This window comes from Acinonyx jubatus, chromosome B2 (genome assembly GCF_027475565.1).
Source record: "Acinonyx jubatus isolate Ajub_Pintada_27869175 chromosome B2, VMU_Ajub_asm_v1.0, whole genome shotgun sequence".
NCBI classification, from domain to species: domain Eukaryota; kingdom Metazoa; phylum Chordata; class Mammalia; order Carnivora; family Felidae; genus Acinonyx; species Acinonyx jubatus.
In genome coordinates this window covers 105383986-105401551 of record NC_069385.1, presented here as the reverse complement: position 1 = coordinate 105401551, position 17566 = coordinate 105383986, and the positions used below count along the sequence as shown (strand labels likewise).

At 44.1% G+C, this 17566-nt stretch overlaps 1 long non-coding RNA gene across 1 annotated transcript; it reads right to left on the bottom strand.

Moving 5' to 3' along the window:
- Positions 1 to 6115: 6115 nt before the first annotated feature.
- On the bottom strand, positions 6116 to 13874 carry LOC113598521 (uncharacterized). The gene is made up of 3 exons (XR_003419146.2): positions 12372 to 13874; positions 11229 to 11466; positions 6116 to 7042 (listed from the first exon to the last, which is right to left on the bottom strand). It is a non-coding gene; the product is annotated as an uncharacterized LOC113598521 (long non-coding RNA).
- Between the last annotated feature and the right edge of the window lie 3692 nt (positions 13875 to 17566).

Here is a 17566-nt window from a genome sequence, read left to right as displayed (position 1 = left end):
ACAGCACATATCTTGAGGGATTATGCAGTCTACGGGAGGAGATGATATTAATAAGTTTGTGAGGATAAATCCACATAACTTCCTCCATGTGGTGCTTAACCATAGTAAAGACTTAACTAAATTATCCCACTCAACAAACATCACAGAACCCCTGCTGCATTCTCTGCTTCGTGCCAGAGAGATCATGTAATTGCATGGATTCTTACTTACAAACGCGTTCTACCCAGTTCCTCAGAAGTGAGCCGTGAACGTATTTGAGCTAGCTCCCAGAATCTGTGGGAGAGCCAGAGAATGTGGGTTGGAGGCTACCGCTCTGCGAACAATTCCCAGTGACACCACGGGCCAACTCCAGACAGAGCCCAAGGCCCCACAGATTGTTCCAGATGCCAGAACCTTCGTCACTACTGTCCTCTAAAAGCCTCAAGCCCTCACACCGTCCTGGCCACTGATGGATCCCTCCTGGTACCGGGTCCTTCACATAGTTGCTTCCCAATCAGTGTCACACAGACTGGTGTGACTGGTAGAGCCTGGGCAAGCTGCCTGGACTCTAGTTGTAAGGGAAGACACGTGAGCGAGCTGTGGACTCTTTCTTGAAGACAGAGGAGACAGGATGAAGAAAACCTGCCAAATTTAAGAAGGTGGTTCAAAAATACTGGACCACCACACAGTGCCTGACATCAACCTCCCTACACAGACACGAGGAAGAAGTGCACGTGGACTTTACCCTCACGTGGAGCTTTGTAGTGCAGTAGAGACACTGCTGTTAATGGAAATGCAATCAACTCTAAAATACATAAAAAGCTATCCACAGTTCTAGGAGAGCTTTTGAGATTCAGGCCTAGTCTGATGGTCAGACATCCCTGAGGAAACGTCACTGCGTTGAGATCTGAAGGTAGTACAAAGGAAGAGCTTGTCAGACACAAGGTGCACAAACAGCCTAAGAGGCAGAGGGAATGATTTGTGCAAAGAGCCGTCAGGAAAGTGCTAGAAACCCCTTGAGGGACCAAAAGGGAAGTCACCGAGTCCAGGGGGTGGAACTCCTGTGGTAAGACACACTGGAGAGTGGGCAAGACTGCGCCTCACATCCCCCACAGAGCTCTGAGCCTGGCCAGTTGCATGGGCCCGGGTTGTGATTCAGTTGGTGAAGACTGACAGGGCTGTGTATCAAGTTAAACTTCCCCCAAGGCTCTAGTGAGGGTTTGGAAGCATCAGTCTAGCCTAGTGTCCCCCTTAGAGTGACTTTTCAAATGTATTAGTGAGGCAGCAAGAGAAAAGGACGGTTTGGTGAGGGAGAGCACTATTTTGTAAACGCCTACCGTTTGCCAGGCACTGTGCATCGGGGCTTTGTATAAAGTACCTCAGAGGTTGGTGTATTGACACAAATGAGGAAGCTAATTCCCAGCAAGGTTAAGGAACTTACTCAAGGTCATGCAGGTTAGAAGGAATTAAGAACAAGCTTTGAACTCATGCCTCTGTGGTTCCAAACCCACATCATGGTCGTTCCATAACGCTTTGTAGCCAACTGCGGGTTGGGGGGGACAATGCACCAGGCCCGTGGTTCTCTACATGTGGTCCCAGCAGTGACATCAACTGGTTTAACAGGAATTTCTCAGAAATGCAAACTCTCAGACCCCACCCAAGACCTAGTGGGTCAGAAATACTGCGGTGAGGCCCAGTGACCAATGTACATTGGAACACACCGTCCAGGTGAGCGTGGTCCACACCAAAGTTTGAGAGAGAGGCCGGCCGTGAGGCTGGTCATTTTCAAGGGTACTGATGAAGGGCCTCTACACCCACCTTTACCATTTCCTTAGCCTCTCTTCTCCTTCCAACACACAAAAAAAGCAGTCTTAGAAGAGCTTCTTGGACAGGACCTCATGTTGCTACTGTGAATCTGTGGTCAGCAGCTGGGCGGTCGCTATCGCTATGTTCACAGATGTTATTGTCCTGATTTAAAAATAGTCCATCAGAACCTTGCCCCCAGGGCCCATGAGTAACAGCGTGTGCTTTCTCTGCTCCCCTGGAGAATAGAGAGGACAGGAGGAGCATAAAGAGAGACTTCCTGTCCCTTTGTACTTAGAAGAATGTCAAAGAACTGGGGAGAATTCTCATCATCCTCGATAAAGGAAATCCCACAAGAGGGGCCCTAACAAGGCACAGTTACCCCAGGGAAGCATGAATCAATCATTTTTTTATGCTTTTTTTTTTTTCACAATTACCAGCCAAAACCATGTTTCAAAGAGCACGGGAGCAGTGTGATAGGCAGGGAAAAGCGAATCAGGGAAATCAGAGAAGAGAGAGGCACTCTTCAGGGTTCCTGGAAGGAATAAAGGTGGTTCCTCCAGTCAGCCTGTCCGGGTCTGCCTGACTGAGGGGTGTGGGGGTTTGTCACATGCCCATGAGATGTCGCCGTTTTCCCACAGCTGGGAGAGTTTTCTCCTCCCTCTCCCCTTCCCCAGTTGCAGCCATTATTACCTTCACCTGCCAGGGCCCCAAACAAATTCAGGGTTTCCCTAAAGCGTCCAACTCAGGAAGAGTGACCCAATTCACGGTGCCCCGAGAGAGCCTAGCATCTGGCAATTGCAGCGTTAGGTCACCCGGCCTCTTCGTCATTCTCTCTAGACATGTGTCAAATGCCAGCTTAGTGCCAAGACAGCCCAGATCTGAAGGGACGGCAGCAACACTGACCATGCAACCTTTACTTGGGATCTAAATCCCAAAGCAGACTTATGCTGACCCATGAGTTTTTAAGCAGGACACTGGGAAGTTTAGAGAGTTGGTAGAGGAAAACCTGAGGCTCAGTAGGACCCAAAATCCATTTATTGCCTCCGTCAATAGTGATGGGGGCGGACCAAAAAAAGCTCATTCAGTTTACCCAAGGGAATTGGGCTGCACTGCAAAGCCAGGGCAGCTTGTGAAATCTCAGTAGCCTCTTTATTTACATGGTAACAAAAGAAAGGGGGGGAAGAAAACTCTATTTGCTTTCACTAAGCAGACACCACAGGTGAGTATTGAATCCGTCTTTTCTTCCTTTGCTTTCTTTCTTTCTTTCTTTCTTTCTTTTTTCTTTCTCTCTCTTTTTCTGGAGAACAGTTTTTGGTTTTGGTTTTGGTTTTTTAACCAGATGCCATTGTAGGGAAAGGGCCTGGGTTCTGAATGAGCATTTTTCTAGAAAAAAGCTTACATGCTGGTGCACCATTTACGAATCATACTGCAATTGCTCACAGAAAAATGGGGACCAGGCTGATGGTAGAAAGCAAGCTGAATTATTTTAGAGTACTTAATCACATGGCTGACTCTACTTGCCCTTAAAAGCTCCTTCACCAACCTCTCATGGGAGTAGAAAAGTAACATTGAGGTTCAACAGATCCCACCAACATGAATCAAACTCAACATGCCCAATTAGTAGGCTCCATGTTTGGTGGGTCAGTGGAAACTGGGACTCAGGCCCTTTCATCCTCCTTCTATACCTTCCTCACTGCCAAGGTGAAGACCTTCCTCTCAAACAAAGATAAACTGCAGACTTAAACATATGTAATAAACATGTGTTGTTGTTGTTGTTTTTCAGTCTCCCAGCATTTTTCAACACCTTTCTTGTGATTGGGAAGTTCCTCACTGTAGACACCAGGCTTTCTTTTCCAGACTAGGGCCTGGAATGTTACTTAGCTGTTGCCATGAGAGCCACCTGCTTCAGACTTTACTTTGGACGCCAGTGGCATAAAGGAACAGGTACCATGCAGATTGCACTTTGGTGAGGATGGCAATGGCCAAGTCCAGTTTCCCAAGGCAGCAGCAATGGTGATTCCAGCAGTAGCTTCCAGTGTCCCTGCTCAGAGAGGGGCCATTCCTGTTGTCCCCAGCCCAGATCTTCTATCCAATGTTAGGCATCCCTCACTATGTAGCCCCTAAGCCCAATTTTTAAGTCCTAATGGGGATTCTGTAAGCTATCCCTTCCCCAGTAAGGTAGTTTTCAGCCTAAATTGGCCTGAAGTGGATTCTGTTGCCTGCAACCAAGAATCCTAACTTGTACAACATGCTCTGTCTCATTTAATCCCCAGAACAATCACGTAGAGGTGGGTTAACCTCATTTCACAGATGGGAAAATAGAGAATGTAAGCAGTCATTAAGCCTTATAAACGGGAAAGCTGAGTTAGCACATCTCTTTTTCCAGTTCCGTGGCCCCTGAAGCACTTCAGGGTGCACTTAGAATTGAAGTTTCTTCTTCTTTTTTTTATATATATATTTTTATGTTTATTTAGTTTTGAGGGAGAGAGAGAGTGCGTGCTCAAGCAGGTGAAGGGCAGAGAGAGTGGGACGCACAGAATCCAAAGCAGGCTCCAGGCTCTGAGCTGTCCGCACGGAGCCCGACGCGGGGCTCGAACTCGTGAACATAAGAGCTCATGACCTGAGCCGCAGTCGGATGCCCAACCAACTGAGCCACCCAGGCACCCGAGAACTGAAGTTTCTTGGATTTGTCTGCCTCCAGTCTTCTCTCCTCAACTTGAATGTCATTTCTTTTCATTGCTCAGCATGACCTCCCAGCCGCTGGGACCCTATCGAATACCTGGCCCTTCTGTGGCACTTGTGATTTATGGCCATCCACCCCCAGTCCTTCGTGCACACCTGCAGACACCTTCCCTGAATCACTCAGGCCTTCTTGCTCCCAAAGAAGCTCAAGGCCTCGTCATCTCAGAACTCTTCCCCAGCCCGTCTGCAGCAGCAGGTGAGACCCGTTCATCTTGGCTTTCCAAGAGATGCTGGCAACAGTTGCCCATGGCCTGACATGCTGCCTGTGTTTCAGTGATAGTGGCAGCGGCCACAGGCACTGGGACGCCCATCCCCCTTGCAGAAAATGAGGCTGTTTATTACGTGGTGGGTGTTCTAGATTTTGTCTCTCTTACCTCCCCCAATTTTCCTTCTTCCCTGCGAAGTCTCGGGAAACTCAGGAACTGGTGCCCCTCAGAGTCTGACAGTCTCTCAGGGTCCTTTGGGGTTTGGTGTTCCATGTCCAGAATCTTCCCTACTAGTGAGCACAAGCCAGGCACCGCGAACAAGACCATCTGGGAATGGCGGCCGAGAAAGATGTAATATTCTAAACCACTGTCTGTCACTCAGATGTGATGGGCTGACTGTCTGTGTCCCTCAAAATTTATATCTTGAAGCCCTAACCCCCAATGTGATGGTGTCTAAGGGTGGGGCCTTTGGAGGTAACTAGGTATATTTATTTTTTTAAGTTTATTTATTTATCTTTCGAGAGAGAGCAAGTGGGGTAGGGGCAGAAAGAGAGGGGGGAGAGTGAATCCCCAACAGGCACTGCACTGTCAGCACAGAGCCCCATGCGTGGCTCGAACCCACAAACTGTGAGATCACGACCTGAGCTGAAATCAAGAGTTGGGCGCTTGCTGAGCCACCCCGGTGCCCCGGAGATAGCTAGGTTCTCAAGAGGGTGGCACCCCATGATGAGATTAACGTCCCATAAGGAGAGATAGAGAAACCAGAACACCCCTCCCACTCTCTCTCTCTGCCACGCGAGGACACAACAAGAAGCCAGGAAGAGGGCCCTCACCAGGAGCTGAATCTGCCGGCACCCTGACCTTGGACTTCTCAACCTCCAGAACCGTGAGAAACAAATGTCTGTTGGTTAAGCCACTCAGTCTCTGCTCTTTTGTCATAGCTGCCCAAGCTAACTCAGACAGCTGGCATCCCATCATTGCTGTAACTGATTCATTCTTCATAGCATCCACAAAAAGGGGAGTGGAAAATAAGCAACTCACATTTCCCAAGTGCCCACCCATGCTCTGTGCCAGATGATTTAAGCTATTCACTTAATCTTTACAACAACTTTACAATATCATCTCTTTTGTTTTGGTTTCATAAACAGGAAAATGGAGCTAATAAGGGAATACACAACCAGAGTTATATATGTAGTACCTAGAAGTATGACTTGAACCCAGAAGTTTTTTTAATGTTTATTTTTGAGAGAGAGACAGAGCACGAGTGGGGAAGGGGCAGACAGAGAGAGAGGGAAACACAGAATCCGAAGCAGGCTCCAGGCTCTGAGCTGTCAGCACAGAGTCCGATGCAGGGCTCGAACCCATGACCCATGAGATCATGACCTGAACCAAAATCAGACGCTTAACCGACTGAGCCATCCAGGCTCCCCTTGAACCCAGAATTTTTGATCCCATAGTTTCTCCCACAATAAAGTGAAATCTAAATACAAGGCCTGCCTTCTTAGAGGCACATAGCAAAACAAAATGTTGATGAACAAAAGATTTTATCTTTTTTTAAATTGTTTTTTAATTTGAAACAGGGGAGAGGGACAGAGGGAGAGAGAAAATCTCAAGTAGGCTATATGCTCAGGGCTAAGCCTGACACGGGGCTCAATTCCACAATCCTGGGATCATGACCTGAGCCAAAATCAAGAGTCCTACACCCAACCGACTGAGCCACCCAGGTGCCCCCAAAATTTTATCTTTTAAAATCCAGGGTCCAGGTGTTTCTTTTGGCCTTGGGAATTTAGAGAAATGTAGGTATTAGTTGCTTGTTCTTTAGTTTATTTCATTTAATCACTCAAAAATATTGTTTCCTTAGCTGACAAGCCTAGAGGTTCAGGCAAGCTACATCTCATTCGTTTTAATATATCTTATGGTGACACCACCAGCAAAATGTAACAGGAAAATGCCATTGGGCTTGGGATGGCCTTAAAATGCAAAGCAAAATGGGAAAAAAAAGTATAATTCTCATATTGTCAGGTTATAGTCTTTGATGCAAATTTTAAGTGAACTGACTAGTACATGAAACGTCTGCCACCAGAAAACACAGAGAATTCCAGAGTTTTGACTCCAAAATTTCCCGTCATCCTTCTTTGCGTCCACCAGCCATTTTAACAACCACTACCACCAAAGATTATGCATTGGATCCGTTTCAAAAATCTGGGAAGCAAGTAGATGAGAAAGTCTTCTTTATTTTTTTTTCTTTCAGTTGAGTATGTTCTTCCAAGATCTCATGATTCCAGGAATATGGAAGGCAGTTCTGCTAACTAAACAAACAAACAAACAAAAACATTAGTGCTAATTCACTCCAGACCTAGAATGGAAACAAAGAAATCTATTACTCCCTGTGATGAAATTCAAACAGGCAGATAGGGACCAAGAAAAGTGTGCCGACTTTAGGATCACAGTGTTGTTTTGTTTCTCCCTTCACTGGTGACGCCATTCTCCCCCAGTGTTCTTCCACGTGACAGATACCCAACAAATTAAAGTGAAATCCACTTGGCCACCATTAAAACTTTGCCACCAGATAAAATCTGTGCCCATCGGCTGGGTTAGGGGTCAGCTGATTGGCAAATACGCGTGTCCTAAGTTCTCAGAGCTGTGCCTGGTGCTGTAGAAAATAGAGAGGTTCAAAAACGTGTCCTTTTACTGAAAGAGGTGATAGGCTTTTATGGACCAAGATGATCACAAATGACAAGAGTGAGCAAAGTCAAATGATACTAAATTACTACACTTCATGGCATGTTTTGCAAGAGCTGTAAGGTTTCGGAGGGAAGGGGAATGGATTTGAAGGCTGTTGGTAGGCAGAAGCAGGCTCATTAGATTCCTTAGCCTCAACTTATCCTTCCCCGAGACCAGCTCCGAGCCCAGAGCCTTCCCTGCCAGACCGGGTAGCATCTTATTAACCTTAAAGTCTTCAGAAACTCATTCCTTACTAGCTTCCAGTTCAAATAAACAGAAATGCATGAATACACTACCATGTGCAAAGTAATTCCTGTGTTTTGAGGACACAGCAATCACTGAGAAACCAATATTCTTCACTGAACCACTGAAGACCACTACCCTTCAGTCTTTGGATGTGGGCTGCTGCAGAAAGGGGGCATGTGGCCTTGGGCAAGGCAACCCTCTTGAGCCAAGGCAAATATTACAAAGGGCTGACAGTTGAGGGTATCTGCACGCGGTAATTCTCAGCAGGTGGAGGAATAAAGCCCTACAGGGCTGAAAGGAGATCTAGGCAATGCGCCACAGCCTATGCTGGTCTTTCCCTCATCCCACTTGGATCCACTACTTTAAGTTCTGGAAGCAACTCCTCTCGGCTTCTGGGGTCAGTTTGTAGGGGGGGAAGCTTCTCTCAAGGAAAACTTACACAGGAAGGTTAGCCCGAAACACTGCAGCTGGTTTCAGGGTAACTGCTTATACCCATTATCTCTTTCCTCTTCAACCATTGTAGATGCCCCCCCCTCTTGTCTAGTACTTGGAGTCCTGGTGACTTACCTTGTGGCTTTGCCCATATCATCATCCCCAAGGAATCTCACCCCTGGTTACCCCGCCTTTATGTGATTGCTGCACGCATTTCTTATCGGACAAGGGAGTATCAAGAGGAACCAGGAGGAACCCAAGTGAATTACTTGGGTTACAAACAGGGTTCTCTTTGCCGCCATTGTGTAACAGAAGCCATACTTCCTCCTGATTATCAAGGTTAATTATCCCTGCTAGAATTGTGGCTTAAACCTGCATATATAGCCACCCCATCCTAGAATCCAGCTCAGAGTTTTGCCTCATCCACCAGCTGGTTGTTAGGGATACTCTATATGGTCAGAGGTGTGAACTAAGAGAGAGGGATTCTGTTGGATGGATGACATGGGTGTCCGGGCCACTTGCTTAGGGAACTTGCTTGTGTCCTCTGCCCTGCTCCCACCCAATTCTTCATGTGCTGCTTTCATCTTGCAATAGATGCTTGCTGGATCTGTCCAACGACATGACTTGGTGGGTCGGATAGAACCCTGCTCATGATGGACAGCTGTGACTCCGTGGTCATTAGATTTCTCATGATCAATCATTCCACCTCTTCCATGACTCAATAGCATGCCAGGAGCTTTCTTTCAAAAGGCGTATAATTGTTTATTAAAGTTTGTGTGGTCTTATTCCAGAACCCTAGGGTCTGTATTGTGATTTGTCTCGTCTTTGGAGCTTAGCATACTCTTTACATGGAGTCTTTTCCCACCACTAAAGATACTTCTTCCCCCCCCCCCCGCCCCCTCCGCCCCGAGTACTCCTTTATTTATTTATTTATTTATTTATTTTTAATTTACATAATATCACTGGTCTATTAGGTCATTAGGCCAAAGGCCAGTGTCAAATAATGCACAGAAGCCTTAATCTGCTGCAGGCCCTAATCAATATTGGCAACTTTCTGTTTCCCTAGGTATTTGGGCTGCAGCAATATTCTTAGATGCGGAATGTGCAGCCTCCAGAATTTCAAGAGGTCCACCATGTGTTGAGTGCCCTTCTTTCTATTTGGAGGTGCAAGATGAAATCATTTACCCTTTTCTGCAGAGATGATCTGAACACCTAAATTTTTTACTCATATGGGACCCCATATGAGTTTTTTACTACATCCGGAAGCACATGGGGCTTCCATGAACCAGTCACTACTTTTTCATCTAGTCTGAATAGCACGATTCTATCCATATAATGAACCAATAGATGTTGTGTAGAATGTCCAAGTCTCCGAGAGTTAACATAGCCTTAGCATAAGACTGTAAATGCATACAGGTTTCTGTCTGAAGTGAATCCAGATATCTTTTTCTCTGATAGAGATAACAAAAGAATGGATTGGCCAGATCAGTGGCCGCATACCATGAATCCGAGGCTATGCTAATCTGCTCTAAAAGGGATACCTCAGGGCCAGCAGGTGCAATGGACACCAGAACTTGCCTGAGCTTGAAATATCTATAGTCATCCTACAGGATCCATCTGGTTTTTTCAGGGCTCATGCTAATAAATTAAAAGGAGATAGGATGGGAAAGAATTTCAGGAGTGGTACTAACTTCTTTCATTCCTCCAGGATTTTTTTTTTTTTACTTGCTACCTTGGCAGGAGAGTAGAGGTGCAACTCCAGAGGCTCCCACCCAGTTTTCTCTGCTACAGTAGCACATATCCCACCAGCTAAGAGGCCAATGTCAAGATTGTGCCTGTTACCAAATATGTCTCCTCCGACTATCCATTCAAAGACTGATTAGGGGACCACTGGACGAGTCCACAGACCCAGTGGACACACTGCAATCCAGACATAAGCCTGAGCTCCATTTATCACCAGGTGTCCTATGCCCTACTCTAATAAAGAGCCCAAGTTGAGGCTTCGAATCTCTGTACATCAGTGTTAATTGAGACCCAGCATCCAATACTCTCAAGTGTTCACTATTCCCTTTTCCCTAACATATGGTTCCCTGAGTAAATGTGTATAGATTCACTTGGGGGAGTACTGGAGGAATAATTCTCTGTTAACGTATTATGGTGTTATGGAATCCTTCCTCCTGGGTACACAACCTACCCTTCAGTCAGTGGGTTCTGGGTTTGAAAACGGGCTTATATGTGAAACCGGGTGAGAAGTCATGACTTTGTGTTGGGGCAGCTGCCCTCAGCATCCTAATCATACACCTTTGATAGCTTTTGATCCCGTAGACCGCATAGGTTCCTTGTCGTCTGACCATCTATTTTGATCCTAGTGATGCGAAGTTGTGTTAACTAATTCCATCATTCTCTGTGGGTCTGATCAAACAGGCTGTTTCTCTGTCCTTGCCTTTCATTATGATAAATTCTATCCACCTGGCTTCCTAGGGTTAAGTAACACTACCTGCAGCTATTGTTCTGGGATCCTATTATCCCTATTGCTGTCAGGCAGTCCAGCTCTATAGTGGCATCTCTTATAACAACTCTGCAGTACAGATCATGGCCACTACTGAGCTTCTTAATAATGCTGGTGCCCCTCTCATCAGCACCTCTCTTAATGCTACCAAGAAAACCCTTTGACTTGCAAACTTACCTTTTATTTCTTTTTTTAAAAAAATTATTTGAGAGAGAGAGTGTGTGAGTGGGGGAGAGGGGCAGAGAGAGAGAGAGAGAGAGAGAGAGGGAGAGAGAGAGAGAATCTCAAGCAGGATCCGTGCTCAGTGTGGAGCCCAACACAGGACCCGATCCCATGACCCTGGGATCATAACCGGGCTGAAATAAGAGTTGGATGCTTAACTGACTGAGACACCTAGGAATCCAGAACACTTAGCCTTTACTTGTCAATTAATCCCTCACAGCCTTTCATTACCTAGTTTCCAAACTGTCCATTGTGCTTAGCAACAGCTACCCAGTTTTACTGTTCATAGAATAACTTTTCTTTCCCCTATGTCTCAAAACTGCTAGAACATTCTCTTCTATAAGAATACCTTTCCAGTTTACCTCTGGTGTACATATTAGCAGGTGCACTGCTATCTCATGCCAGATGCTATCCTGTGGTTGGTGGAGGTCCTCATTGCCAAACGAGCAGCAAGTGATCCAGCTCCAAAATCTCATCTTAGCAACTGATTTCGGAAACCACTCTTGGCACCAACTGTCATGGTCCAAGTTCCCAGGAAGCCGACGCTGAGCCAGAGAAACACACAGGAACTGTATTACAGATAGCTCTTGATATTAATACCTGTGGAAGAAAAGGGAAAGCTTATGAGTCAGTCTTGACAAAGCCCCAGTTGACTCCTTGGATGCTCTGAATCTTGGATGACCTATACAGTTGTGCAGAGTTGGGCCAAGAGGCCAAGCACTTGTATCTCCATATTAACTAGTCATTAGATACAGACTGACTCAGGAAAGTGGTCTTCAATTTGGGTAGAATGACCTTTTTTAAGTAATTCTGCAGAAGACTGATAGCTGAAGGCTCTGTGGACCATGTACCAAGCAGCTGGGGAAAGAGTCCTTTGTTAATGAGGGACTTGGGTGACACAATCCAGCATCCACCACAGCTGCTGACTTGCTGTGTAAGGAGATGGGTAACTAACACGGGCTAAGGAGCTTTACAAGACCAACCTCAGTTGGCTCACACTGGAAGGCTGTGTGCCTAGAAAAGGACTGTTAAGTTTAGAAAAATTATGTGGACTACATCACAGGTAAGTTGCTGAGTCAGGGAGACATCAAGGTAAACTGTGAGAGAGGTACAGCATGGAGATTCAGGACACAATGATTTTGACCTTTCTGTCCTGAGCTACTAAGCGACCAGAAAAGTCATTTTACTTCTCTGCCTCTCAGTTTCCTCAACTGAAAATAAAAGAAGATATTAGAAGACTTAGAAGATAATATAGGAGGAAATCTAGAGGACCTTGGCTTTGAGGATGAATTTTTAGATATAACACCAAAGGCATGATCCATGAAAGAAATCATTGATGAGCTGGAATTCATTAAAATTAGAAGCTTCTGCTCTGTGAAAGACTACATCAAGAGCTACAGCAAGAGAATGAGAAGACAAGTCACAGACTGGGAGGGAATGTTTGCAAAAAATACATCTGATAAAGTACTGCTTTCCAAAATATACAAAGCCTTCTTAAAACTCACCAGTAGGAAAATAAACAATCCAATTTAAAAGTAGGCCAAAGGATGCCTGGTTGGCTCAGTTGGTTAAGTGGCTGACTTCAGCTCAGGTCATGATCTCACGGTTCGTGGGTTCGAGCCCCGCATCCGGCTCTGTGCTGTCAGCTCAGAGCCTAGAGTTTGCTTCAGATTCTGTGTCTCCCTCTGTCTCCGTTCTTCCCCTGCTCATGCTTTGTCTCTCTTTCTCAAAAATAAATAAACATTAAAAAATGTATTTAAATAAATAAAAGTAGTTCAAAGTTCTTCTTCTTATTGTTATTTAAATCAAGTTAGTTGACATACAGTGTGGTCTTGGCTTCAGGAGTAGAACCCAGTGATTCATCTCTTACATATGACACCCAGGGCTCATCCCTAAAAGTGCCTTCCTTAATGCCCATTACACATTTAACCCATCCCCCAACCCACCTCCCCTCCAGCAACCCTCAGTTTGTTCTCTGTATTTAAGAGTCTCTTATGGTTTGCCTCCCTCTCTGTTTTCATCTCATGTTTCCTCCTCTTTCTCTATGTTCATCTGCTGTGTTTCTTAATTTCCACGTATGAGTGAAATCATGTTGTGTGTCTTTTCTCACTGACTTATTTTGCTTAGCAAAATGCATTCTAGTTCCATCCATGTTGTTGCAAATGTCGAGATTTCATTTTTTTTTTTTTTGATCGTCGAGTAGTATTCCATTCTATATATACACCACGTCTTTATTCATTCATCATTCAATGGACATTTGGGCTCTTTCCATAATTTGCCTATTGTGGATAGCACTGCTATGAACATGGGTGGCATGTGCCCCTTCAAATCATCATTTTTGTGTCCTTTGGATGTATTGGGTTTGTATTTCCCTGATGATGAGTGATGTTGAGCATCTTTGCATGTGTCTGTAAGCCATCTGGATGTCTTCTTTGGAAAAGTGTCTATTCACGTCTTCTGCCCATTTCTTCACCGGGTGATTTGTTCTCTGGGTGTTGAGTTTGGTAAGTTCTTCCTAGGTTTTAGATACTAATCCTTTATCTGATATGTCATTTGCAAATATCTTTTCCCATTCCATCAGCTAAAAATACACCAACGATCTCAACAGCCACCTCACCAAGGAAGATATACAGATGCAAAAAAAAAAAAAAAAGCTTTTGAAAGCGTGCTCCACATAATAGTCATCAGAGTAAAATGCAAATTAAAAACGACAATGAAATACCACTGCACACCTACAACAATGGTATGAATTCAGAACACTGATAACACCAAATGGTGGTTTGGAGCAGTAGGAATTCTCATTCATTGCTGGTGGAAATGCACAACAGTACAGGCACTTTGGAAAACAGTTTGGCAGTTTCTTTCTAAATTTTTTTGTTTTAACGTTTATTTATTATTGAGAGACAGAGAGACAGAGCATGAGCAGGGGAGGGGCAGAGAGAGGAGGAGACACAGAATCCGAAGCAGGCTCCAGGCTCTGAGCTGTCAGCACAGAGCCCGACATGGGGCTGGAACCCACGAACCAAGAGATCATGACCTGAGCCGAAGTCGGACGTTCAACCGACTAAGCCACCAAGGCGCCCCTAATTTGGCAGTTTCTTATAAAACTAAACATATTCCTACCATAAGAGCCAGCAATTGAGCTCCTTGGTAATTTACCAAGAAGAGACCGAATAAGGACAGGGATTACTTATGGGGTCGAGAAACAGGTAACTGCAAGAGGAGGAAATATTCTAGAGCCTTGAGAATGAAGGGGACAAGCAGTGGTAGTGTACAAGGGGCCGCAAGAGAGGCTGGACAGGGAGACAGAAGCTAAATCATGCAGGGCCCCCAAGGCCATATTAAAGACTTTAGACTTTAGCTCAAGAGCAATGGGAGGACATAGAAGGGTTCTAAGAAGAGTGAAGGGTGATTGCAGCTAAATGAGCAATCTAAGGTATTTTTTAAAACTTTGTGATTACAGGAATAATTCAGCACTGGAAAAGATTATCAACAGAGCTTGGGGGAGTATTCTCCATAAATAGATTGAGTTGACTATGAAGGAAGATAAATAACTTCGCATGGGAGGGTTGCAGAAGAGTACTCCAGGGGGTTGCACATTAGGTCAGGGTGGGGGAGTTAGACAAAGCATAGGTATCAGGCTCTTGTCCCCGAGATAGGGAGCCTTGGAAGTGGGAAAGGAAAGGCAGACATTTTCAAAATAGGCATCTGAAAATCTATTTTGAAGTCATTTAGGAACATTTTCCTTTTGCATCTTAGACTCGCCAATGTGCAGGATGAAAAGACAATATTTCAAAAGAGAAGGAATTTGTATGACAGCCAGAAGAACCACTCCCTTAAACTTTGGCAGAGACTTTTTAAGAGACTTCTCCATCCACATCAGTGCATGACTGTTTTCCTGGGGCACCACCTGACCTTAGCAGGTGGGCGACTTGGGAGGAAGGGGAATTGGAAACAAATCCTCCAGGGACTTTTTCCTAGCCACTCTTCCCAATCTCAAGACCGAATCATGTGTGACTCTTTTTGTTTTAGTATGCAATTTCTGCTACTTAAGGAGAAAAGGTTACAATGCTGGAGTGGGGAAGTTTGCAAAATCCATTGTAACAGTGGTCAGTGGTGATATTTCTAAATACAATCCCAAATGTACTTAGTAATAACATTAACACCTATTTGAGCACCTACTAAGTGCCATGCTACTATAAATTGTTTTATACCTGTACTTTCTAGAAAAGATGAGTGAAAATGTTTGTTGAATACGTGATTGAACAGTAATTGGCAGTCATCATTAGGTAACCAGAATCTGACAATCAGAAACATCGTGAATGGATCAATTAGGGAATGAGTGAAAGGGAGTCCTACTAAGTTTTTGTTGTTGCTGTTGTTTTGTTTTTAACCCTAGGAGTGCCTGAGTGGCTCAGTCGGTTAAGCATCCTACTCTTGATTTGGGCTCAGGTCACGATCTCATGGTTTGTGAGATCGAGCCCAGCATTGGGCTCTGCACTGACAGCATGGAATCTGCTTGGGATTCTTTCTCCCTCTCTCTCTGACCCTCCCCTGCTTGCATGTGCTCTCTCTCTCTCTCTCTCTCTCTCTCTCTCAAAATAAATAAATAAATAAAAATTTTAAAAAATGAAAAAGAAAACCCTAATTGTGCACATTTATCAGAGAATAAATCTGGCTGAGGAAAAACTGAGCAATACTTCTTCAATTACCTGTATCGAGAGATCTCTAAACTAACTTGAAATCCTAAAAACTCAAGTGCACCTGGCTTTAGTGGGTTATTAATTGATTTGATGAACTGTCAAGGTTAGTGGGTTATTAATTGATTTGATGAACTGTCAAGGTTAGTGGGTTATTAATTGATTTGACGAACTGTCAAGAAACATTTAGACAAAATAGAATTACCTGAGAAAGCTCAAATTTCATGAATAAGAATTAAGGATCATTTTGATTGCATTTAATGGGAACTCCCAGTTAAGAATCCTTTTAGTGAGCATGACCAGAGCTAGAAATTCTGAATGTACTATGGTAACTGAAGCCTCGATGCAAATGGGGATGATATATATCATATATCATATATATATAATATTGTTGGAAATGGAAAATTTCACATCTAGTAGCATTTCAACCTAAGTATTGAACTCTAACATCTCATTTGGTATTGTGTTTGGTATTCCTCACAATTGGTCCTTCTCAACTTCTTTCTTTCCCTTCACTGAACTCAGGAATAGAAATCAAAGGAGAAAATGCTGAGAGTCTATTGCATGGTAGAGAGATCAAAACGTATGATAAATACCAACATCCAGGGTGTTGCTTGTTCTCTCAACCTGGGTCCCTGAGCAAAGACCTTCTGCTGAGCTATAGTTGAGCAAGAAACAAACCTTTGTAGCTGAAACTCACCAATAGTTTGGACATGCTTGTGATTGCAGAATAAATCTAGAGCATAATTTCAGTTCCCACTAGGAGCTCAGTAAATATTCTATTTCATTGTCTTGTCAGACCCACCAAATTAAATTGTCAGACCCACCAAATTAAAACATTTGTAATCTTTGGCTCATGAAACCATGTCAGTAATCCTCTTTCATTTTATCTGTTCCCTTGAATTTGATTATTTGGAATGTTTTTATAATGAACTTCCACGAACATCCCATCCAGGCCAAGAATTAGAATATTGTCAATAACTTCATCTCTCTATGTTCTTTCCCTATCCCATCTTCCTACCTCCCTGCATTGAGATAACCTCCATCCTGAATTTTATGTTTCTCATTTTCTTGCTTTAAAAAAAATCAGTTTTCAGGGCACCTGGGTGGCTCAGTCGGTTGAGTGTCTGACTTTGGCTCAGGTCATGATCTCAGTTTGTGAGTTCAAGCCCTGCAATGGGCTCTGTGCTGACAGCTCGAAGCCTGGAACATGCTTGGGATTCTGTATCTCCCTCCCTCTTTCTGCCCCTCTCCCACTCTCTCTCTCTCTCTCTCTCTGTCTTTCTCTCTCGCGCGCGCACGCGCGCGCTCTCTCTCTCTCAAAATTAAATAAACATTAAAAAAATTTTTAAATAAAATAAAATAAAATAACTTGGTATTATTGTTAGAGCTGAGCATTGGCATACCCTATAACAAATGCCAGTAAACATTGAATGAATACATTAATGAGCAAATAACCAGAGAATTAGTTAAGATACTTTCTATTTCTCTTTATTTTTGTCCCTTCCAATTTCCCAGTGACTTTTCCGTATTTCCTCTCTGCCTCATGGTCTGCTGCCATTTAAGTTTGCTTTGACTCCCAAGTGGATGATTCACCTGATATGCTAGACTTCTCTTTACATAACATTGGTTGTGAAGGCTAAATAAGCTAACAAATCCAAGGTGCTTAGAACAATGCTTAGCACAAAATGATATATAAATGTTTCTTATTATTGTATGTCCTTCAGGGCTCTTAAAGAAAAATATGGCTATGGTCTGATACATAGGTGTTCTTGGTTCTTTGGCCAAATACCATATTTGTGTACTCATTTCCATTTCATTTTGATTTGGGGCCCACATATTCGTTTTCTTAACACGCTTACCCAGATTTTCCCTTGGGAGTTCCCCACCATAGTAAAAGATGAAACTTAAGTGAATCTTGTGTCTGTCCAAAGCACCCATTAGTCAAATGAGTCTCGCCTTCCCTTCCCTTCCTTTGGAAGGCTGGCTCCACTCTGATG